This window comes from Vicugna pacos, chromosome 7, assembly GCF_048564905.1.
Source record: "Vicugna pacos chromosome 7, VicPac4, whole genome shotgun sequence".
NCBI lineage: Eukaryota > Metazoa > Chordata > Mammalia > Artiodactyla > Camelidae > Vicugna > Vicugna pacos.
The window spans coordinates 40,956,538-40,983,022 of NC_132993.1; the positions used below are offsets into that span (position 1 = coordinate 40,956,538).

A 26,485-nucleotide genomic window follows, 5' to 3' on the forward strand; every position below is an offset into this window, starting at 1 on the left:
TAGCCTCCCAGAAAATGGGTAGGACTTCTAGGGAGGGCAAGTCCTTCTGAAATATCCAAGAGCCAATACCATAAAGAAGGCCCTCTTTATTTCTGACACCAATCCTTCACACTAGAATTTAAACACATTTTTCTTTACTCTTCCAGGCTAAGTTATTTAGATACTCTAAGTTATTGTTTCCACAGGAAAAAATTAAAGATATTAAGTCAGGACTTTCAAACTATAGGTTGTGACCCTTTCGTGGGGCAGAAATCCAATTTAGTTAGGCATGGCCAATATTTTTTTTCCTAATGAAAGAGAAGAGTATTGAGAGACTAGAAAATATCAAAGTGCACCACAGGTAGTGAAAGTAAATATTTCATGAAACTATGTATATTCTGGGCTGAGACAAAATGTTTTGCCTAATGCAGGCTATAGTCAAAAAGGCTAGAAGACCACTGGAGTCATCAAATGATCTCTACAATACACTATAGCTTAAAATTCTATGAATCTCACTTTCATAGTAAACACAAACCTCTCCTTCACCCACACCAGCTCACCATCCCGCTCAACAAAGCCAAGCGCTCCTTTTCCTCCTTGGGAATAATGTGGTGTCGTGAGAGCAATCTGCCTTGATTCTTTCGTGCAGACTTGGACGTCAGACTTTCCTCTGGATCTCTCCCCTGGCCCATGGGATCGTGATTTTCATAGTGCTTATTCCATGATTTTGTAATTGTTTGTCCATCTCCCCATAAAGCTGTGCCTGTACTTTGTCAAGGTCAGTCGCTCATAAGAGAAATGAGTGAGTGAATGAAGGAAGGAACCAACAGCTGTATTTGCTTAAAGGAGTGGTTCTCAGACTGAGCACATCGGAATCCCTTGGGAAGCTTTTTAAAAGCTCAGTACCCAGACCACACCCAGAAAAATAAAGCAGAGTCACTATCATTGGTACCCAAGCATCAGGATTCTTTTAAGCCCCCTACAGAATTCTAATATCCAAACAAGGTTGATACCCACTGGTTTAGACTAGGATCCGGGATCTTGTTACAATGCAGATTCTGGTTCCCTAGGTCTGGAGTGGGGTTCAAGAATTTTCGATCATACAACCAGGCGATATCAATGCTGCTGGTCTGCAGCCCTGCAGACTTTGAGGAGCTAGGGAGAAGTATCATGTGGACACTGGCAATATAGAATGAACCAAGATAGCAAAATCAAACAGACCTGGAAGACAGAGAAGTTAGTGACCAGGTGTGTGGCTTCTGGAGTAAAATGTCTGGCATAATTTCTTACTAGCTATGTGACCTTGGGCTAGTTGCTTAAAGGTTTTCCCATCTGATAATGGAAATATAATAGGGGGGTGGTTGTGAAGACCAAGCAGCATACTTCATAAAGACCCTGGCACATACATGTGCATTATTACTATGAAGATTATGAATTCCAACCTCACTTACTAGCTTTGTGCCCTTGGTGAGTTACTTAAACTCTCTGAGCTTCAGTTTCCTCAAGTGTAAAGTGGGAACTCATATTATCCATCCTACAAGATCAGCTTTACACAAAGAAATGGTTTGTAAACTTCTTAGCACAGTATCTGACCCGTACACATGGTCAATAAATGGTTATTCTTCAAATGAGTTTCATTTCTATTGGAATAAATCATTCTGACCTCCCATAGGTACATTCTCTATTTAACCATCTGCCCGATCGCAGAATCTTCTCCTGCCCCTACCCTCCACAGGCCCTAGGCTGTGAGGACAGATGACAGGGGATGGGAGGCTCATCTCTCTTTATTTCAACATGTAAAACTTCAACAGCAGGACTTGTTTTTATTACCCTACTGAGTTCACGTGGGTAGGTTTTGGCAGCAGCAATCATTCTCCTTATTACTTTACAGATGAAGGAGAGACTTGGCTCTGACATGTCGGATTTTCTCAAGCAAGTCCCATATGGAGGATAAAAACTCTTAATTCTAATCAGAGCCAGAGAAAAGACTCCTGGCTTCATGCTTCTTTAAACCTCTCTTTCAAAACACTTTCAAGACCTGCCATATGCCAGGTGTTGTACCCGATTCAAAGTAGGACCAGTAACAGAGGTTTGAACAAATTGCTACAGGATCACAGGTAGAGGTCTGGGGATGGTGGGAGGCAAGCTCTGAGAGGTGGGGATGGGGCCAGACAGGCTATGATGTTTCACAGAAGACGTGCTATTTTGGCTTGGTAGTGAAGGTTAAGGAGGAGTTGGTAAGTGGGAAACAGGGCGGGGAAAGGTTTTCAGGAAGAGGGAACAGCATGGACAATGACAGTGAGGTAGGCAACAGCTTGGTATGTTTGGAGAATGGCCAGAGTGGAAGAAAGTTAGCCTGGAGCCAGATTGTCAGCCAGACAGAAGAATTTGAATTTTATCCTGTAGCCATGGTAGGATGACCACATAATTCACCATCCAAATGGATCGCTTTTGAGAGTAAAAGGCCTTGCTAACCAGGCAGAATAACAGAACACCTGGCATAAAACTGCTCTTTTCCAAGCTAACAGGGACATTCAGTCACCCTAGCTTTGGGAAACCTCTAAGGCCTAATACTGTTCAGATTTGTGTATTATAGAGGGGATTCTGGTAGCAATGCAGACTGAAAAACAGAGGGGGTGCCCGTTGTCGAGAGTCGTAGGAACACAGTGGGGATGGAGACAAGAGACATCTAAGGATGGTTTAGTCAGAAATGTAATGGATTGAATATATGAACAGGGAGAGACAGAGAGAATATGTAATGACTCAGCATTTGCAGGCTGAGTAATGTGAGGACTAAGGAAGACAAGAAGAGAAGTAGGTTTTGGAGAAACAGTTTACACTGAGACATGTTGAGTTGGAGATATTTGCTAAATATCAGTGTCAATGTCAGTGTCCAGCTGGCAGTTAGAGCTGGAGGCATGGGGCTCACAGGTGGAGATGGGAGATGCAGGGGAATGAAGGATCAATTTATTCATTCAACACTAACAGGTGGAGAATGATGAAGACTGACATCATTCTTGACAGGAAAGCATTCATCATTGTTGATTTTTTTAGAGTGACAGAGGTGGAAGCCAGGCTGCTGCACACTGAAGACCACACAAGGTTGAGTACTAGAAGGCAACCAGAGACCACTCTTTCTAGGAGGTTAACAATGACTGGCAGGAGGAGTTACAGCAGCTTAAAGGGGAGGCAGTTTCCCTGCTTCATTGTCCTCATGCTGTTTACTTCTAAGTCTGGTATAATATGTGGTTAGAAGATTAAAGAAGCAGCAGCTGAATTTACCCCAGGTCCCCAGGGTCTTCCTTTCACAGTCGTTGCCTGACTGGATGTTGAAGGCAAGACCCCACATGTACACAGAGCCCCTCTGCAAAAACTGGGAGATTCACTGATCCCCAGCATTTAAGGAAATCTCTATCTAATAATTACTTAACCACTAAGCTAACTGAGCAGAGACTTAAGTGTCAAAACAAATAAACAAAAACTATCAGAAATGAAAGAATTAATAGCAATTCAATAATAATAATTGGAGACTTCAGTAATAGTTAGACTTTCAATAATGGATAGAACAATGAGAGGAGATCAACAAGGAAACAGAAGATTTGAACAACACTATAAGTCAGCTAGACCTCAGAGGCATCTATAAAATACTCCACTCACCAACAGCACAGTGCAGGCTCTTCTCAAGTGCACATGGAATGCTCTGCAGGATAGACAATATGTTATGCTATAAAACCAGTTTAAAACAAATTTTTAAAGTTTAAGGCTATATAGAATACCTTCTTGGGCCACTATAGAATAAAATTGAAGTCAATTAACAGAAGGAAGTTTTGGGAATTCACAAATATGTGAAAATAAAACACATTTCTAAATAACCAATAAGTCAAAGAAAATCACAAGAGAAGTTAGAAAATACTTTGAGAGGAATAGAAATGAAAGCATAATATACAAAATCTTATGAGATACAAGTAAAGAAATAAATAGAGGGAAAATTTATAGCTGTAAACACCTATATTAAAAAAGAAGAAAGCTATTAAATCAATAACATAACTTTCTACCAGAAGACAAGAAAAATTAGAGCAAACGAAACCCAGAGCAGGTAGAAGGAAGGAAACAATAAAGATTAGAGTATAAATAAATAGAGAAAAAATAGAGAAAATCAATGAAACTAAAAATTGATTTTTTGAAAACATCATAAAATTTACAAACCTTTAGCTGGATTGAGAAAGAAAAAAAGACAGAAATCAAATTACTAAAACTAGTATTGAAAGAAGGGACATTACTACCAAATTTACAAAAATAAAAAAGGATTATAAGGGAATGCTATTGTTATATCAACAAATTGGATAGCTTAGATGAAATGGACAAATTCCTAGGAAGATACAAACTACCAAAATGGACACAAGAATAAATAGAAAATCTGAATAGACCTATAAGAAGTAAAGAGATTGAATTAATAACTTAAAAATTTCCATATAGAAAAGCTCAAGACTGGAATGCTTCACTGTATGAATAAACTGATGAATCTAACAAAAGTTTACAGTCCTTCAAAATTTCTTTGAAAAACAGAAGAGGAAGGAACACTTCCCATCTAATGCTATGAGACCAGTACTACCCTGATAACAAACCCAGATGAAGACATCACAAGAAAAGTCAATTATAACCAATATCCCTTTTGAGTCAGATGTAAAAATCCTCAACAAAATACTAGCCAACTGAATCTAGCAATACATACAAAGAATTATATACCATGACCAAGTGATTTTTATCCCAGTAATACAGGGTTGGTTCAACATATGAAAATCAATTAATGTGCTGCACCACTTTAACAGAATAAAGGACAAAAACGACATGATTTTATCAATAGACACAGAAAAGGCATTTGAGAAAAGTCAACACCCCTTCATGTTAAAAATATTCAACAATTTGAGAGTAGAGGAGAACTTCCCAAACCTAATAAAGGGCATCTATGAAGAACCCACAGCTAAAATCATACTTAATGAAGAAAAACTGAAAGATTTCTCACTAAGATAAAGAATAAGATAAGGATGTTCACTCTTTCCACTTACGTTCAGCATTGTCCTAGAGATTCTAGCTGGGGCATCTATGCAAAAAAATAAATAAAAGGCATCCAAATTGGAAAGGAAGAAGTAAAACTATATTTGCAGGTGACATGATCTTGTATTTAGAATATCCTAAAGAAGCCATAAAAAAAAAACTATTAGCGCTAACAAATGAGCTCAGCAGGTTTGCAGGGTATAAGATCAACATACAAAAATCAATTGTATTTCTATACATTAGGAATGAACAATGTGAAAATGAAATCAAGAAAGCAATTCCATTTACAATACCACCCAAAAGAATAAAATACTTAGAAATAAACTTAACAAAAGAGGTACAAGACTTTTACACTGAAAACTACAAAACATCATTGAAAGAAATTAAGGACCTAAATAAATGGAAAGATAAATTTATGCATGGAAGGATTTAATAGTTAAGCTGGCAGTACTTCTTAATTTACCTACAAATTCAGTACAATTGCTATCAACATCTCAGCTGGCTTCTATGTAGAAATTGATAAAATGACCCTAAAATCTATACAGAAATTCAAGGGGTTCAGAATAGCCAAAACAACCTGGAAAAATAAAAGCAAATTTGGAGGACTTACACCTCCTGACTTCAAAACTCACTGCATAGCTACAATAATCAAGACTGTATGATACTGGCATAAGGAAAGACATGTAGATTAATAGAATAGAATAAAGAATCCAGAAACAAACTCTTACGTTTATGGTCAGTTCATATCTGAAAAGAATTCCAAGACAATTGAATGGGCACAAAGAATAGTCTTGTCAAAAACAATCCTGAAACAATTAGACATCCACAAACAAAAGAATGATGTTGGGTCTCTACCTCACATCATAGACAAAATTAATTTAAAATGGATCAAAGACCTAAGTGTAAGGTCTGAAACTATAACACCTTAGAAGGAAACATTTGTGTAAATCTTCATGACCTTGGATTAGGAAATGCTCTTAGATATGACACCACTAGCACTAGCAACCAAAGAGAAAAATAGATCAATTATCAAAACTTGAAATGTTTGTGCTTCAAAGGACACTTAAGAAAGTGAAAAGACAACCCCCAGGATGGGAGGAAATATTTGGAGATCATATATCTTATAAGGCCTGCTCTCCAGGATATGTGAAGAACTCTTACAACTCAATAATAGTAAGGCAAAGAACCCAACAGAAAATGAGCAAAGAATGTTTACAAACTTCCAATAAGTACGTGAAGAGATGCTTAACATAATTAGTCACCAGGGAAATGCAAATCAAAACCACAATGAAATACCACTTCTACACCCAGTAAAGTAGCTATAATAAAAAAAGGCAGACAGAAATAATTTTTTTAAAAAAAGGAAAAGAAAACGGAATCATGGTGGGTGGGGGAGACAGACAACATGTTGTGGCAAGAATCTGAAGAAACTGGAACCCCTTGTGATCGCTCAGACGTGTAAAATGGCACAGTCACTTTGAAAAACAGTTTAATAGTTCCTCAAAAACACCCTAAACATGGAGTAATCATAAGACACAGAAATTCTATTTCTAGATATTCACCTAAGAGATATGAAAACCTGTCACACAAAAGGGTGTAAACAATGTTATTCATAACAGCCAAAAGGTGGAAACAACCCAATTGTATGTCAATTGTTTAACAAAATGTGCTATATCCATACAATGAAATATTATTCAATTGTAAAAATGAATGAAGTAAATGGATGAAACCTGAAAACGTTATGCTAAGTGAAAGAAGCAAGATGAGATACAAAAGGCCGCATGTTACATGACTCTGCTTACTTGGAATATCCAGAAAAGGCAAATCCATAGAGAGAGAAAGTGGCTTAGTGTTTTCCAGAAGCAAGCCAGGAGGAGGGGGAAGGGGAGCAACTGCTCATGGGTACAGGGTTTGGGGTGAGGAAATGTTCTGCAATTACACAGTGGTGATGGTTGCACAAGCTTGAGAATATACTAAAAGCCATTTTTAAAGGAAACTTTAAAACGGCGAGTTTTGCGGTTGAGAATTATATTTCCCTAAAAAAAAAAAAAAAAAAAAAGACGTAACACCTCAGGCTCTTGACTTCACCATTTCCTTCCAGTTTATCTTAAGTCCTGGTCTCACTGCCTTCCCTATACAGATTTGCCCATAATGTTTCTTCTATCTGAAACGACCTCCCTTCCTCCACCTTGTTTGCAAGGCTAACTCCTATTCATTTTAAACCTCAGACACCACTTCCTTCAGAAAGGCTTCCTGAAACCTCCAGAGTTCATCACTTCCTCCTCTGTGGCATCTCTGACCCTCATACACACTTTCAGTATTTAGCACGCAGCTCTAATTTCTTTGTTTAAGTATCTGTCTTCCCCACTGCAGTTGAGTTCTTGGGGAGCACGAATTATGTCTTAAAGACCGTTGCATCCTCAGAGCCTAGAACCAATAGTTGCAGTTCAGTAAATGTCTGTCGAATTGCAGTTGAAGTTAAAACTCTTTATTTCATAATGCATATTGCACTGGATAACAGTTTTTTCTTTCATTTTTTTTCTTCAAAAAGCAGGGAAGAGACTGATCCTCCATCAGGCAGTCTTTGGATTTATTGCTACAAAACTATTCCAACTAATTTTCCCCCAAGGATTTTGAAAAGAACTAAAATACCTTAGCACCAAATCTCAAAATCCTGGCACACAAAACATCATTTTACTAAAGGACTCTTCTTTCTGGCAGGGCTGTCTCTGTGCTGTGCCAGCAAGCACAGACCTCACAGGAGAAGCTTCTTTAGGGAGTGCAGTAACCAAAGGAAAATTAATTGCTGCCTTCACATTGTGCCTGTGTGGTCTATCAGAAGGAATGGTCAGAAAAAAACCCATATACTAGATGACTCTGCAGAGATGCTGCTGCTACCTATGAGAAATGCATTTGAAGTGGATCCACACCACGCCAGTTTGTGTAGGCTGCGGCAGAAGTTCATTCTTGCCAAAATCAATGAGTGAAGAGCATGTGCTAACAGAGCTGCATCCAAGATATAATCTTGTTTGTCTGAGAAGTGCTCACAGAGATGAAAACTGGGCAAATCTTAAAGCACCGTCTCACTAGTAAGCAGCAGGGTTCCTGAGGTTGCACATGGGAAGACAAATGTCGCAGATCCTCTATGTCTGCCTGACCCTGCACCCTTCCTCGCCACTGCCATCCCCTTGGCCATTTTGACCATGAAAGTACCTGGATTGCTTGGGACTTCTCAGCAAACATAAAGCTTACAGAGGCTTGGAAACACAGCTAGAAGGAGGGTGTTGAGGATAAAGGGAACAGGTTTCAGTATTAAATGGGGCAAAACCACAGCAAAGAGTCTAGGGAAGGTTAGTAAAAGATCCTCTAATGAGCAGATTTGTACGAGGTGATTGTAAAGGGTGTGTGTGTGTGTGTGTGCGTGTCCTTAGACGTGTGAGTGGGGTGGAGGCCAGTGGGAGTGTTGTAAGGTGAGGAGAGTCAGATGAAGAAAAGAGAACTTGGGTAAAGGAGATGAGGGACAATAATCCAGTAACCTTTGGGAGCCAGTCTGACCTCCCACCCTGTTGAGGGGCCATGCCCACTGCTGGCATTATATTTTCTCTCTGCATCCATGACAACATGCAAGGGAGAGAGCCAGTGGGGATAGTTCTGGGAGTCTGGAATGGGGACTCTTTGACCTGAACTTGCTTCATCACTGCCTTTGAACCAGCTGGCAGTCCTGGGAAATTGGAAATGACAAAATGGGCTAACTCCAGTGGATTTGAATTGGAAGGGAGTCCTCAGCCCATGAGGACTTCACGGCAGTGGGATGTTATTCTTCTCCGTGACCAGCAACAGAGCACTGGGGAACCTGGCTAGCCTGACTGGCCAACCTGATGCTGGTTGGCAGGTGTCTGCAGAGCGTCCTGAATAGTCGGCCCTTCCTGAGGGACTGCTTGCTTAAGGGTGGTGAAGAGCAAGGGAGGCAGATCAGACAAGAGGCCTCTTACAATTTCTCTGAACTTTTAATTTTAGGCTCATTGTTAGACAGGAATACATCTAGAGAACGATCTCTTGTGAATACTTGGCACCAGGCTGGGATTATTAAAAATGAGGTTGGGGAAGGACCGAGGTACAGTTAGGGTCATTATGAGAACCAAGCAACCAGGCAACTTAATAGAAGGACCATTTACAAGACAAATGTCCTTACCATGAAGAATCTTATTTCCTTTCTAAATAAAGGGATTTTTTTAGTGCTTTTTAGTCTTTTAGTGTTTTTAAAATAAGCATAAAGAGGTAAGTAAAATCACCTAAAAACCTACCTCTCAGAGGCAACTAGTTAACATTTCAACACATTTATTTCCAGTTTTCCTTCCATTAATTTTCCTTTATATAGTCGAAATCGTAAAGTATCCAGATGTCTGAATTAGCTGCACTTTTTTTTCCTCTCTTTTTTCTTTTTGTTTGCAAGGATGGAAGATTTGCTAAAGTTACCTTAAGTAGTTAAATAATGGATGTTTATTATAAAAGCGCAGGCCTGCCATCATGAGACCCCAGGAACGAGCAGACAGGTCCCATGGTATCTAGAACGTAGCTCTGAAGCTTCAGGTACTCAGGGCCCAGCACAACCTGAGCTACCAGGTTACTTAGTCTCCTCTCACTTATTTAACCCTACATGCTTGTGGCAAATCATGTTTTCCAAAGGTGGCTGCAGAAATCTCTCCTGCTCCATGCTCTCCTCTAGAACCTGGCCACTTCTCCAACAAGAATTGGGAGTCCATGACCCCTCTCTTTGAAACTGGAATGACCATTGTGACTGCTTTGACCAACAGTGTCTGCTGAATGTGATACTCTTTGACCTCTAAGATCAGGTCATAAAAATGCCATGTGCTTTAAAAAAAGAAGAAAAGACAGCCATGCTCTTCAACCCTGTCCTGTTGAAATCCAGTCACCATGCTGGGTGTGAGGAAGTCCATGGGGAAGCCCACAGCCACAGCTGGTGGCCAAGCCCACACCTGTCAGCCGTGTGAGTGAACCGTATTGAAACCAGGTCCTCTAGCCTCCAGTGGAACTTCCCAAACTGACTCTTCTCATGGAACAGACACCAACTGTCCCCACTAAGCCCTGCCCACGAAGGGTAGACTGGTGAGCAAGGTAAACTTTTTTGCTGTTTTAAGGCTCTAAGTTTGGGGGCAGTTTGTTCTATAGCAAGAGATAACTGATGCACTGCTTCAATCACCACCACGATGGAGACCCACTTCATTTCTCTGCCTCCAACTGCTTTTCTCTCTCTGGGCTTCAAGTTCAGCCTCTGCCAAGAAAAGCTCTGCCTGGTTCAGTTATCCACTGTCTTTCCTGCTGGCCATCCTGTAGATAAATTGGCTTCCTCTTGGTCAGGCTTCTGCCCTTGGCCCAGCTGTGGTCAGCTGGAAAGGTCACTGGAAAAGAGACCCTTAGAAGGGAACCATAGGAATGGTGGCATTCTAAGGCCTATAAGAGCCAGTTTGGGGCCTGCTGAATGTACAAACTTAGGTACTAATTTTTTTCTCATTTAACCTCAGTATAAGCATTTTCCAATGTTACAAACACGTAGTTTTAAAAACCTGCTGTACAGATCACCTCATAATATATGATACATCATAATCTTCTGAATCATTACCTTGTTGAACATTTAACCTGTTCATAGTTCCTTTCTTTTCTTCTTTTCTTCCTTCCTTCCTTTCTTTCTTCTTTTCTTCCTTCCTTTCTGTCTTTCTGTCTTTCTTTCTTTCTTGGCTATTTTAAGCAATGATGCAGTGAACATCTTTTGATATAAAGCTTTGTTTCCCTAAGAAAAATATTTCCCTAAAAATGGAAGTATGGTGTCAAATGGATTAAATATTTCAAGCTTCTTGAAATGTATTGCCAAATGATTTCCAGGAAGTCCATCTCCATTTATCTTCCTGCTAATGGGGTATAATATAGGGTATATATACCACATCTTAACTGGCAGTGAGAATCAACAGTGTTAAAAAAAATCACTGTTATTTCAATGGTTTGAAAATAGTAAAGTCTTACTTCAACTTGCACTTTTTTTCATTAATGAAATTGAACACTTTTTCAAATGTGTCTGTACACTTATATTTCCTATTTAGTGAGTTGTCAGTATGTATACATAGAGGCTCTTTCTCTGGGGCCTAGAAATGTTATGAGAGAAAGTTTTATTTGAATATATTTGCTCCAAGATTTTGTTTCTTCTCATGCCTCTACTGCACTCCCCATTCAGCTCAGCAGGAGAATAGTGGAACTGAGAAAGTAAGAAAAAGAAATTAATGAGAGGAAATTTTTTAAAAAGACCCTTAAGACCAAACCATATAACCTACACCTCTTTCTGTTTTGAATCATTGTCAAGATGCTTCTGGCAAGATAAGCCCTAATCCTTTGATATGAATTTTGACAAGTGATTGCTATAGCTTCTTTTCCTTGATAGTTTCATTTTAGTGTTTTTAACTATGATTTTTCTTGTTTTACAGTTTTCTGTGGCTCATCTTTAGAGATTATGAAGAGAAACATTTTGTTCCAATCAGTTGGAATTTAGAGGTCTCAGTCTGAAACTTTAACCATCAGCAAAGTATAATCTTGGTACCCAGATGTGCCTGTCTTCCTGTGGATTACATAATCAAATCCAACACTGGGCCAGTTTAATTATTTCAGGTTACATGTACATAAGAGTTCAAGATTTCACTTTATCTTTTCTTTCCTTTGTTATTAGGGTTCTCCAGAGAAACAGAACCAATAAGATGTGTATATATGTTTACATAGAGAGAGAGAGAGAAACAGAGGGAGAGATATTTTTCACAAGGAATTGGCTTCTGTGATTATGCAGGCTGAAAAGTCCTAAGATCTGCATTTGGCAAATTGAAGAGCCAGGAGAGTGTAGTTTCAGTCCAAGTCTGAAGGCCTGAGAACCAGGAGGCTAGCTAATGGTGTAGTCCCAGGTTGAAAGCTGATGGCTCTCAAGACCCAGGAAAAGCCAATGTTTCAGTTTGGTCCAGAGGCAGAAGGCTGATGTCCCAATTGAAGTCAGTCAGGTTAGAGTTCCCTCTTACTCTGGGGAGGGTCAGCCCTTTTGGTCTATTCAGGCCCTCAACTGATTAGATGAGGCCCACCCACATTAGGGAGGGCCATCTGCTTTACTCAGCCTACTGATATAAATGTTAATCTCATCAAGGAATACCCTCAAAGACACATGAAGAATAATATTTGACCAAATATCTGGACACCTTATGGCCCAGTCAAGTTGATACATAAAATTAACTGTTATACCTTTAAAAAAGATATGACTCACACCCATTAAGATGGCATTAATGACTACTATCAAAGAAGAAGAAGAAGAAGAAGGGGCAGAGGGAGGAGGAGGAGGAGAAGAAGAAAGAAAATAATGTGTTGATAAGGATGTGAACAAATTAGAATAATGGTACATTTCTAATGAGAATGTAAAATGGTGCAGCTCCTACGGCAAACAGTATGGGGTTTCCCCAAAAAGTTAAACAAAGAAGTATCATATGATCCAGCAATTTCACTCCTAGGTATATATTCAAAAGAATTGAAAGCAAAGACTCAAACAGATACATATACGCCCATGTTCACAGCAGCACTATTCACAATAGCTAAAAAGTTAAAACAATCCAAGTGTCCCCCAGCAGGTGAATGGAATATTAAAATGGCATGGTATTGGCAAAAAAAACAGAGACATGGATCAATGGAACAGAACAGAGAGCCCAGAAATAAACCCACACACCTACGGTCAATTAATCTTCAACAAAGGAGGCAAGAATATACAATGGAGAAAGATAGTCTCTTTGGCAAGTGGTGTTGGGAAAGTTGGACAGCCTCATGTAAATCAATGAATTAGAACACTCCCTCACACCATACACCAAAATAAACTCGAGAAGACTTGAAGACTTAAACATAAGACAGGACACCATAAATCTGCTAGAAGAGAACATAAGCAAAACATTCTCCGACATAAATTATAACAATGTTCTCCTAGGTCAGTCTCCCAAGCAATAGAAATAAAAGCAAAAATAAACAAATGGGACCTAATCAAACTTATAAGCTTTTGCACAGCAAAGGAAACCATAAGCGAAACAAAAAGACAACCTACAGACTGGGAGAAAATATTTGCAGATGATGCTACTGACAAGGGCTTAATTTCCAGAATATACAAACAGGTCATACAACTGAATAACGAAAAACAAACAACCCAATCAAAAAACAGGCATTAGTCCTAAACAAACATTTCTCTAAAGACATACAGAAGGCCAATGGGAATGTGAAAAGATGTTCAACATCACTAATTATCAAAGAAATGCTAATCAAAACTACAATGAGGTATCACCTCACATGAGTCCAAACGGCCATCATTAAAAAGTCCACAAGCAATAAATGCTGGAGAAGGTGTGGAGAAAAGGGAACCCTCCTACTCTGTTGGTGAGAATGTAAACTGGTGCAGCCACTATGGAGGACAGTATGGCAAGTCCTTAAAAAACTAAAAATAGAGTTACCATATGATCCAGCAATTGCCCTCCTGGGCATATATCCAGAGAAAACTCTAATTCAAAAAGATACATGCACCCCAATGTTCATAGCAGCACTATGTACAATAGCCAAGACAAGGAAGCAACCTAAATGTCCATCAACAGATCAGTGGATAAAGAAGATGTGGTGTATATACACAATGGAATACTACTCAGCCATAAAAAAGAATGAAATAATGCCATTTGCAGCAACATGAATGGACCTAGAGATTACCATACTGAGTGAAGTAAGTCAGACAGAAAAAGACAAGTACCATATGATATCACTTATATGTGGAATCTAAAAAATGATACAAATGAACTTATTTACAAAACAGAAACAGACTTACGGACATAGAAAACAGACTTATGGCTACCAAAGGGGAAGAGGGGGAGGGATAAATTAGGAGTTTGGGATTAGCAGATACAAACTAATATACATAAACAGATAAGCAATAAGGTCCTACTGTATAGCACAGGGAATTACATTCAATATCTTGCAATAACCTATAATAAAAACGCATATGAAAAAGAATACATGTATGTATAACTAAATCACTATGCTGTACACCAGAAACTAATACATTGTAAGTCAACTATCCTTCAACAAAAAAACCCAGATGAATGGATTTTTAAAATATGGGATATACATATAAAAGAAGAAACCCTGTAAAGAAATGAAATTTTGATACATGCAACAACATAGATGAACAATGAAAATATTGTGCAAAATGAAATAAGCAAATATCACATGATGCTGCCTATATGAAGTACCTAGTTTATGTGAATTCATACATAGAAAGTAGGTCAGAGGCTCCTAGGGATTGGGGTAGGGGTAGAGGGAAGGAGAATGGGGAATTATTGTTAATGGGTGTAGAGTTTCTGTTTGGAATGAAGAAAATGTCCTAGAAAAGGATAGTGGCAATGGCTCCACAATATTGGGAATATATTTAATGCCACTAAATTGTACATTTTAAAATGATTAAAATGGTGAAGTTTGTGTTATCTATATTTTGCTACATTAAAAAAAGGAGGAAGATCTAAAAATTATATAAATTTTATATATATGCACATATGAAATTCATGCTTCTTATAAAAAGTTAAAATATTTGGTGTGTGATTTGTTTACTGTTAGCAGTTTAATGTGCTAGTCAGTGTGTAAATGCTAGTTTGTTGTGTTATGATTCTTGCTTTCCATTAAATGGGACTAATAGCATGTTATAATATCTGTCCATTCCTGTACATATAGAGCTGCAAGGTTTAGTACTAGAATACTTAGAAAGAAAACTCTTTCTTTCTGTGTTTAGGAAGACTACGGAGAATGAGCCTCCCAAAGGGGTCCAGATGTACCAGCCCTTACACTTTACAACCTGTGTGGTATGTCAATTAGCAATACACCCAGGACAACGGTCATGGTAGAGAAGAGGGTTGTAGAAGACAACGTAGATAACCCCAGTCTTCTGAGGGAGCCTTCAGTTTAATGCAAAGTGGTGACAGTTTGAGTTGGGAAAGAAGGACTAGGGTGGGGTTAGGATGGGGTGAAGAAAACAGAAGGAAGGGAAGGTGAGTTTAGCACTAGCCAGTTAGCTATGTTTCTCTCCTCAATGAGGAATTCTCTCTTCAGCCAGGAAGTAAGTGTAGAGCATGGCAGAAATATTTGTCTTGGATACCAAAGAGGTAAGATTTGGGTTAACAGTTTGCCCAGAATCAACCATTAGCAAATATCAATAGCCTCTAGGCAAACTAGATGGCTGGATGATGGGGTAGGAAGAGACCCTATGCTATGTGTCTTTATGCTTTTAAATTGTGTACCATTTGACTGTATTAAGTGAAATGTAGTAGTTTCTCGGGCTAAGGACTTAATTTTGTGTTTTTATTGTTTGGTATGGAGCACAACTGTAGATCTCAAATTGGGACACTTCCAAGGAATTGTAGATCTCAGACATGGGGGAGATCCCAAAAGATGATTGGGTCTACCCATTGCCTCCAGCCAAGGCCCTAAACATACAGACCAATAGGCAACATTTCATGGTGGTTCAGTTTGCTGGCTCTGGAACCAGACTGCCTAGGTTCAACCCCTGGCCCTGCTGTTCATTAGCTGTGTGTCTTTGGGTAAGTTTCTTGATCTCTCTGTGACCCAGTTTCCTCAATTATTTTGTTATATATATATTTTTTTCTTTATTGAAGTATAGTCAGTTTACAGCGTTGTGTCAATTTCTGGTGTACAGCATAATGCTTCAGTCATACATGAACATACATATGTTCGTTTTCATATTCTTTTTCACCACAAGTTTCTATAAGATGCTGAATATAGTTCCCTGTGCTATACAGTATAAACTTGTTGTTTATCTATTTTATACATATCAGTTAGTATCTGCAAATCTAGAATTTCCAATTCATCCCTTCCCATCCCTTTCCCGCCCTGGTAACCAAAATTTGTTTTCTACGTCTGTACAGTTTCCTCAATTATAAGTTAGGGATGATAATATAATAGTACCTACCTCACTGAAGGGTTGAAAATAAATGCATGTGAGGGGCCTGGGATGCGTGTTTGTTACTGTTGTTGTTGTAATTATTAATTTAAGTAAACTATTGAGGAAACGGCTCCTGCTTCCTTCCCATGCTGTTAATTAATAACTACAACAACAACAACAATAATAGTTTAGACTTAATGAACAGTTGCTGTGTTCCAGACACAATGCTAAGTCACTTTGCATACATTCGCACTGAATCCCACAAAGGAGGAACTATTATTACTCTCATTTCACAAGTAACCAAACTAAGCCTTAGAGAGATTAAATAACTAGCCCAAGATCACACTGCTGGTAAATGGTGGATTAGAATCTGAAGTCAGATGTGGCTCCTGAACTTCTACGTTATATTGACAACTCAACGAGCAGAATTGTCAAGTCACTAAACAGAAAATATGTTAAATGGCCAAAACCTGCCAAAAGCTATCTTCCCCCACATCCTACTGCGCTTTCCTCTGTATTGCACCCCTACAATTCTTCTCTGGCATTTTTCTACGATTAGTTTAGCACTAGCAATCAAATCACTCACTGCTCTTTTTAAATCTGAAAAAATACCATTGTTTCTCTAAATCGTAATGATTTTTAAGGCTCTGTGCTCGCAACGTGTGTGATGGTTAATTTTATGTGTCAACTTGACTAGGCTAAGGAATGCCCAGATAGCTGGTAAAACGTTATTTCTGAAAGAGATTAGGATGTGAATCAGTAGACTGTGTAAAGATCACACGCACCAATGCAGGTGGGCATCATTCAGTCTGTTGGGGAATTGAACAAGACAAAAAGCTGGGGGGAGGGAGAAATCACTCTCTTTGCTTGAGCTGGGACATCCATCTACTCCCCTGTCCTTGGACATCAGTGCTCCTGGTTCTCAAGCCTTCAGACTTGGACTAAATGACATCACTAGCTTTCCTGGTTATTCAGCTTGCAGACAGAGACAGTGGGACTTCTCAGGCTCCATATTCACTGGAGCCAAGTCCTATAATAAGTCTCCTCTGATATGTATCTCTGTGTATCCTACTGATTCTGTTTCTCTGGAGAACCCTGACTAGTGCAACCCGGTACTATAGCACATCAAACCACCCTGCCCCCCTCCCCTAAAAGGCCCCAAACATAAAATTTTCAAGTCAAACTGCAGAGCAAACTCTTTGGTGTCAGAAAACTTGGTTACATTATCAAAGACTGGTGTTTTCCTATGAAAACACACCTTCTAGAAAGGAGAGTCTCCCTGAAGACAGGATTACTTAATATGTAAGGAAACTTGATTTTTATTTTTTAAAAATGGCCGAAAGCCAGGCAGTGCAGTGATCAGGAAGCAAGGTGAGTGCCTTCTCTGTACCATCGCCCATCCATTCAGCCAGTGACACCTGGGGACATCAACACCATCAGGTGGTGCAGGCGTTTCCAGGGAGCTCAGTTACGACTGAAAGTACTGGTGATTTCACAGCCATTATTCATACTAATCTACCGTGCCTTCTGTGTGAAGCCCAGTGACAGATGTGGTAAATCCTGCCGCAGTCATGATCCATGCCAGGGGACTTGAGGGTGACAGTTGGTTGCAGGCCATGGGAGAACCTGACACGTTGGACATCTGTTGCAAAGAGAATAAGTGACCACACAGGGAACGCCAGCTTGTCGGGACTTCCCTGTTCATAGTTTTTAGAGACATATGCTGAATGGCATTTACTGCTCATTAGCCCAGATACCTCTGAGAGATTCTGCCTAAACTACTATACATCTCTTATCCGAGCAGCATGGAGCTGGCCATGTATATTTATGAGGAGAAAGAAAAAGCTGGTGTGTGTTTCTGAAAGGAGAGATCAACAAAAAGCCAGAGAGGTCAAAATGTGGCCCCGTGTCAGTCAGAGCACAGCTAACGAGTATGTCACACACACACACCCCTTCTTGAGCCCTTGGCAGGCATCAGTAATCAATCACTGTGATGATCACAGCTGAGAGTGTGGTATCTAAATCTGCTTCATTCAGCTCAAGGCAGGGAGCCACTGCCTGTCCTTGAGTCTCAACTCTCCTAAAGAAACTTGGCCATCCCTGGCCTAATTTCTGCAGTTCTTTGGGGACAGCATCCTAAGTAATTTTAGCTGTATTCCCTGCTCTTCTTCTGCTCTTGGCCTCAGATTCCAGCTCTCCTTTCTCAAGGCTTCCTTTGAACCCTTCACTCTTCGTGACTCTCCATGGTCACAACTTGCCCAAGAGGTGCTGGCACAGTGAAGGATGGCATTCAGTATATTTAACAACTGGTTCAGCTCAGGTGCTGATCAACCAGAATGGCTCCCTGCCCATAAGCAACCACGCAGGCAGCCCTGCTGGGGTGCGGGTTACCTTGGAGAAGCGTGGCAGCCAGCCAGAGCCTTGGTATTTTCGGGCAGCATTTAAAAGATATGCTGACTTGTATACTCAATAAAAACAGAACCGTCTGGAAATTCCCAAGGACGTGAATGAGTGTGACTGCTCTGTCCAGATTTATGGCCTCCACGCTGCCGGGTCCAGCACCATCCTAGTCCTTGGGAAGGGCATGCGTGCGGCGGTCCTCTCTCCCATCTTCAGCATTATTGGTTATCACCCCTCCCCCACCTCAACCCTCTGGAATTCTCCATAGCTAAGGAATTTTCTCTTTGGCCTTTTTTTTTTTTTTTTTTTAGTATTGAAACATCTCCAGAAAACGAGTTGTTATTTGGAGGCTTATGCACTTTGCTCTCAGCATTAGGGTGCAAAAGCGCTGTTCTTTACCTCTGTGGGTTGAAAAGAACAATAATAAAGGGAAAACCTTCACTGAGCAAGTGAATGATTACATCCCCTTTCAATGAAAGGTATCTTAGAACTGTTTCCTGTTGTGTGATCCTTGGATCTTTTGCCTGCACTCAATTCCCTGGTTTGTTTGTTAAAACACTTGATTCCAGGCCCCCACCCCACACCTACTGAATGGGAAACTAGTCAGGAAGGCCAGGACTCTACATTTTTACCTAAACTTTGCAAACTTGGGGCTTGGAGACCTCTAGTCATTCTGCCCCCAAACTTAGCCTTCTCTTGAACCAATTTCTTAACAATAAAGTCTTGAAAATTCGGGATAGACTTTCTTCGTCATCATCATAGAAGAATTTAATGACAGATAAAACAAAGCAACAGACATAGAAATAAACACTGACCCTTGTATCACTGAATACAAGGCCAAGTGCTGGTTACGGCCCTGGAGGGCAAATGAATCATTTGTTTCTCAGTCATGAAATTTAGTCAACATCAATTATCCTTATGGACAGAAGGAGAATCAAGGATAGATTATACAAAAGAAGAGATAATCTAGAATAGTTTATACCTAACTCTGAAATGTGCTCAGGACCACAGTGTGTCTTGGGCACTTGGTCTCACTTGGTCCCCAGCCTTGGAACCTCTTCAGATTCCCTCACACATTCTATAGACAAGAAGTGGCCCTGGTGTCATGGATTAACCAGTCCTGGTCACCCCAGGATTGTCTCTGTTAACAGTGAGTCTCCAGGCCCCCCAAAGTCTTTTCATGATTTCTTTTTAGGTATCAGGATTAAAATGCCAGTCCCCAAATAGCCTTCAAATGACATCAAAATTATATTCCAGATTAAATATGTGTCTTCTGGTTTTATTTTGGGAATTAAAGTAGGGAAGTTAAAAGACCATGGACTGTGGGCTCAGACACATTGAGTTCAAAGTCAGACTATGCTGGTTAACAGCTCAGGACCTTGATCAAGTGACTTGTCTCCTGAGCTTCAGATTCCTCTCATTTTAAGTAGGCATGATAATTCCAACTTCGTAGCATTACCAAGAAGACTTAATGTAATAATGGATATGAAAGCACCAAATGCAGTTCCTGGCACACAGTACACACTCAGTAAAGGTTAGTGTCCTGCTTAAGAAGCTGGGTAAATTTCCAAAGCTTGGATAATCTCTGCTAGCCAAAGTAAGTTAATCATTGACTGACAAAACCAGGTCACAGAAAATCTAGGAAACAATAACAAGGTTGTCCTTCAGCTCAGTGTTTCCAAGCAGACTTTGGAATCTTAGGAACGAGTACATTTCATGGATGTTAGAAACACCAATTTAATGCCCCAAAATATGAAGGACATTATCTCAGAGGACAGAACAGTTGGCAACAATATATGCATTCACACCCTCACAGACAGACACACACACGGCACGTTTATCCTGATTTTTCTCATCAGTGGGAGAGACACGATTGGAGTCGGTTCTTTGGGAAGCCACTGTTCTGGAAGTAACACCAAATCTGTCTTCTCAGGCCACACAGCTCCATGAGTCAGCATCTTGCTCTAAAGACTTTCCGTGGGACCCAGCCACAGAGGTGCCACAAATCCCTGGCAAGCCTGTATCAGTGTACACCCTGAGGTCAGGTCTCTCCGTGGAGCTGGCACGGCCACGGGCACTAATTCCAACAGCCTTTGCCAAATTCCTCCACACGCAAGTAGAGACAGGTACTCTTTCTATTTCACGTTAAAAAAAAAAAAACAACTGGATGTAAAGAGGTTAAGTTATTTTTCTAATTCACATGGATTTAGTGGTGAAAACGGGATGCAAAAATCATATTTTAAAGCTGGAGCCAATGTTCAAAGAGTTGAGAGCAATCCACCAGTCACCTCTCCGTTCTGCACTCAAACAGAATAAGCAGGGCAACTGGAAAGCTGCCAGCATCAGCCTGGACAGCAAAAATGACACCAATGCCTTTTTTAATTCCCAAGATTATGTGTACTCTATAAGCCAATTATTTAAAGAAAAGTTTACATGGGAGGAGTTTTTTTAGATATAAACATGAGTATTTATTTAGAGGATATAACAAAGTTTTAAAAGTTGATAAAATCACAAATGTTGCAAATCTAAAAAAAAATTTATGTGTGTTAATTAGATGCCTGGCATATTTCTGTATTCTCTTTTCTTTTTTTTTCATTTTTACTTGTATGGGACTTGGGCATTATTGATGTCAGAAGAGTTGCATTTAAACCAAGGAGTTCCAGGGTTCACTGAGAGTGAAGTGGGGGGAAGGAGTAAATCATCCACAGAGGAAGAACACAGGCTCAAGAGAGACAAAGAAACTTGAACGACAAAAGTTGGATTCTGGTTCTCGTTCTGCCCAAGGTCCACTGTGAGCCAGAAGCAAGTTTCACAACTTTTCTATCTCAGTCTAATGTTCCTAACACTCTGTTTCATAGTCTAAGGGCTGTGGTCACCAACATGTTTGCCCAAACACAAAGTAAAATGCTTTGGATTTACGTGAAGAAAGATTTCACAGTGAGTCAAAGCCTTACTGTTGACAAATAGTTACAGAACATTTGGGAGCAACGGTGTTCTCTGCTGCTGGTGTCTGTCCTTTAAGAGCCAGGTGAGCACTGCAGAGAGAGATGAGAGACAGTTTTCCTATTCAAAAGTGGGTCTCCCCTCTCAGCATGTGCCAGGGCTTGAAGTTCCCCCCATTTGTCTCTTCTCTGGGTCAAGACAGTGCTTTCATTCATTTGTTCACCCAGGCACTTACATGACAGTGATTAACAGAACCCCTGTGTGGACCAGGCACTGGGTGTACAGTGGGGCAGGGTCTCCATGGTGATTAGCATCTCCTGGGGGAGAGGGACATTTAATGATTACAAAATTATTGTGCTTGGTAGTAAGATCTAAGAAGCAAAAGAGTAGAGCCAGGGCTCAACTGGGGGAAGAGACTTTGAGGCTGAGGCTGAAGGGTGGGAAGGAGTTAACAGCTGAGAGGAGGGGTCTCTTCTGCTCTTCTGGGCAGGGGCAGCAGGGCGATCAAGAGCTTGGTGAGTTTCAGGAATTGCCCTTGAGGCTGAAGCAAAGCATGTGAGAGGGAAAGTTGTAGGAAATAAGTTGGAGGGTTTACTGAGGTCTGGTATCTCCAAATAGTAACTTTACAATTAAAGAATGTTGCCCTGAACACAAATGAAGCCACCAGGTAAGTTGGTGTGAATGAGTGTATCAGGTTGGCTAGTCTCGCTGAGGGTGTGACAAAAGATAATCAGAGCTGATGAAGGCAGAACAGGTGTGGTCTGAAAGGGGGACACAGGTAGGAGCTCCACCTCACCCCGTGCGCCAGGGGATTGGGTAGAGATGGTACAGAAAGGGGTGGGAAGACTGATGGGATGTCAGACCTCACCCAGGGCCATGGCTGAGTCACTCCCTGGACTGTGGACCTTACAAAGGTTGCTAAATCAACCCCACATCTCCAGCAGGCCTGGCTCTGAAGCTGCATTATAGCCATGGCATCTTGGAGCTGGAGGGACCCGAGTGATAGTCTACAGGTTACAATTCTACAGCCCAATTCAGTTGAAGAGAAAGCTCACAACTGGTGGTGAAATCAAGGCCAGCTTCCTGACTCTCATGCATCAGGCTGCACCCACCAACCTTCAGGTTGACCATGAACTTCTCCACATAATCAGAATCAGCTCTAAAGGGAACAGGGTCAGATACAGTCAGAAATCTACATGCCCAAGAAATTCTGGTTGAAACAAATTACTTTCCTGCATCAGATTTTTCCTTTAGTTTCTTTTCAAGTTCGTATAGGTTAAAAACTAAACCAGATAGCTTAGTCTCATACTGACATGAACTTGTGATTCACCAATATTCTCCCAAAGAACTGCTGTTCAGCCAGTTAAAACCAGTATTGTGGGTAGAGGCTATTTAAGAAAACGAAATACATGAAATGCATCATTATACTCATCAAAGGACTCAAGTAGAATCTGAAATAGGTTTCTTTTTGGTTAATAACCAATATATATGCTCATTTAAGGGGTGGGAGAAAAGCTGGAGGTAGGTGAAGGGGTAAATAATAGATCACTTCACCTCCAGGAGAGATTATGTTGAAGAAAAACCTAAAATCAGAATTTTTAACATCAAAACAAAGGACCCAATACATAACAATTGGATGGTAGGAATTAGTAAAATTTTGGCTCTGAATGTGTCTTTTTAGAAGTATAAAGAACACCAGAAGGAGAAGGCATAAAAGGCATTTCCCTGAGAATATATTCATCTGCTGTGTGTGTGTGTGTGAGCGCCTGACACATGAGCAAGCGCTGTTTCCATGGCAACTGAGGGGAAAAGTATGCTTTGCCATGAAGCAATGTTTTTAGGTTCAGACACACTTATACAAATCCATGTACTGAAAGCTATGGAGGAGCTATTTTGAAATCAAAAGAAAAATTATTCTAATATTCTTTGAGATGACCTATCATCCCTGCCTCGCTCGGCCATTCTAATGCACTGGACTTGCCTGCCAGCTCCAAGCTGAATTTTGGGTACATTTTTGAATCCATGGCACTCTTTTACCCCTAGTCCAGCCTAGCTACAACCTCAGTCACTGCTACCCTGTACGGTATCCCTTAGGGTTTCTCAAAACTGGCTGTAGGGCAGGACAAAGATCTCATAATCATTGCTCTTGAAAACAAATTCATCGGCTCTTTTCTTATTAAAAGTATATCACTAATCCCTGTGTGTGTGTGTGTGTGTGTGTGTGTGTGTGTGTGCGCGCGCGCGTGTGTGTGTTTAGTAATAGGGGGAAAGATAACAAAGACTCATCATGGAGCTTTAAAAAAATGTGAGAAATTTGACTATCGATCTGAACTTCTTACAGTGGTAGTCCCTGGCCTGGAATGTCTGACTCCCTTTTGACATGGCTGTTTTTAGCCCCACATTTTTATTCTGGGACACAGCATTCACAGGCTTTTCCCTTTCTTCTGATCTCAACTTTGAGTATAGATGGAGTTCAAATGTAAGTATAAATGTCTTTATTGCCTTGAGTGAGCAAGTCATGGTCTGCCCAGCCACGGATGATCATCTCTGAACTTTTTTCCAAAAATGTATAATGTGATTTTTAGCACTGGCTCCTTATTGGACTTTTGTTATTTCTAATTAATTCTCACAAATAATAATTATCTTTTCTTGTCTTTCAGGGGCTAGAATTTCCAGAAACAGCGATCCTGATTAATAAGAATGCCTCGTGTTTTTAAACATATTCTGAAGAGAATCACCTTAGACATTTACCCATAGTTGTTTCCTTATGGGAAACTTGGGTCATGCTTTCTTAACCTTCTTCAGTCTGATACTGGCTGCACATTTTGCCACCTGGCAAACAGGAGCGTATAGATCAGCCTGGTTCCTGATACTCAGAATTCAATCCAGCCTCAAAGTCCACCTTTAGTAACAGTGCACTCCATTGAGAATCATGTCTCCTTCATATAAGATGATTACGCATAAAATGAACAGAAAGCAAGATCTTCATTCAGTTATGAACATGAAAGATGGTGTGTACCTCAATAAAGAGCCGTTATCAAGCCTGAGATTGTAAGCTGGGTGTACAACAGCAAGGAGCAGAGTGCTGGCAGACAGAATCCAATGCGTCAATATTGTTGATGCTCACCCCCCGCCCACACTCCCCCGTGATAAAAGATCAAATGATGATCCAACCCATCTTAACAGCAAAACACTCCTTTGCTATATTTAGAGAGGCTAAAAACACCAAGCCAAGGATGCTCGCCTTCCCCACTACGCACAAAACATCGTCCTCTCGTGAGACGGGATGTTAATCAAATCCATCTGTTCACTTCTGTTTTCTGAATCAGTATCTTAAAGATGGAACCTCTAAGAAAAGAAAAACCCAATCTCCTTTGAATTCTCATAATCCCAAGGTGTCCAGAGTCCTAGGGATCAGAAACAGTTAAATAATACATGCATTCTTTTGCTTCCCTTTCTCCTTTTATTTGAATATCCCAATGGATTAAAATAGTTAAGAGTTCAGCTTAGAAAACAAAGAAGCAATGGTTCCTAAAATACTGTTTTTCTAGGGACTGTGCTCACAGCACAATCACGAGGATAAAGTCGTAAATGATATGGCTTTGCTAGTAAGGCTCGCTTATTTGCATGACTGCACTGAATTCAATGATATAAAGAATAAAAACAAAGACTTTATTATGTTTTCTAGCTTTACAATTGTCATGCTTTCTGTTGGGTCATTACAAGTGTAGTTCATTCCTAGCTGGCACTATTTCTCAGTTTTTTTAATCACTGTTCACAAGTTCCTATGTTCTGTTTCTCTTTTATAAAACAGCTTTCTTTCCACCAGGCTTCAATTGGCCTAACGATTTGCTAGACCCGCAGCATGGCTCTACATTTGAAATACATGCAGAATCTGGCCTCTTCTCACCATCACAGGCCAAGTCAGCATCACCTCTTATCTGGATCACCGTGGTGGCCTCCTGACTGGCCTCCCTGCCTCCACCCTTGGCCTCGTAGAGTCCATTCTCAAACCTGCAGCCAAGGTGGTCCTTTAAACACAGAGGTCAGAACAGGCTGCCCCTCTGCTCAGAGTCTGGTAGGGCTCTCTGTTTCACTCCAAGTGAAAGATAAATCTTTGCCTGGGGTCCACCACGACCAGGCACCCCATTACACTGTGGCATGTCTCCTGTTGCTCTCCACTGTGCTCACTGTTCTTTGAACACACCATGCACTGCCTGTTCCCTCTGCCTGGACTGCTCTTCCCTCTGTAAAGGCATGGCTACTTCCCTCACCTTCTCGGTGAGATCTCCCCTGACCATCTTGTGTCCAAGTGTATCCCGTCTCTTTCCTCCCACTCCAGCACTCCTGGTCCCCTTTACTGTGCCCTAAGTTTCCTTTTTTTCCCCCATAGAGCTTATCACTTACTAATATATTCTTTCCTTAAACATATCTTGTTCATTACCTGCTTGTCCCAGTACAATATACACTCCGGGAGCAGTGAAACTGTTCTGTATGATACTATAATGTCGGTACAGGTCACTATACATTTGCCACGGCTCTTAGAATGTACACCACCATGTAATGTAAATTATGATTTCGGGTGACAATGACGAGTCAGTATAGGTTCACAGATTATAACTAACGTACCACTCTGGTGGGAAATGTGGACACTGGGGAAGCTGTGCATATGCTGGGTCACAAGGTGTATGGGAACTCTGTACTTCCTGCTCACTTTTGCCATGAACCTAAAACTGCTCTGGAAAACTAGTCAATTAAAATATATATATATATATGCTCCAGGAGGGTAGAGAGCTTTGCTCACTGACGTACTCCAAGCACAAAACAGCGCCTGGCCTGTAATGAACACTCTGGAAATATTAATTGAATGACTGAAAGCCTCACCAGTGTCTGGAGCTGTTCTCGACACACAGTGGGCTCTTAACACTCGTTGACTGTCTCTCCCTGGCAGGTGGAACAGGACTAAGGGTCAAAATAGAGGGGACCCAGGCAGCATGGGGACCCAGGAAATGGCAGGTTCTCCCTCGGGGCCTTGGCTCTGCTATGCCCTAGTGCTAGGACCAGGGCAGCTCACTTAACCTCTCTGAGCCTCTG

General features: G+C 40.6%; 1 protein-coding gene across 1 annotated transcript in view; it reads right to left on the reverse strand.

Annotated features, from left to right (window-relative positions):
• The window catches only part of LOC140697391 (uncharacterized), a 49,806-nt gene that overhangs the window by 12,368 nt on the left and 10,953 nt on the right, over positions 1–26,485 (reverse strand). The gene's annotated exons all lie outside the window — the stretch shown is intronic.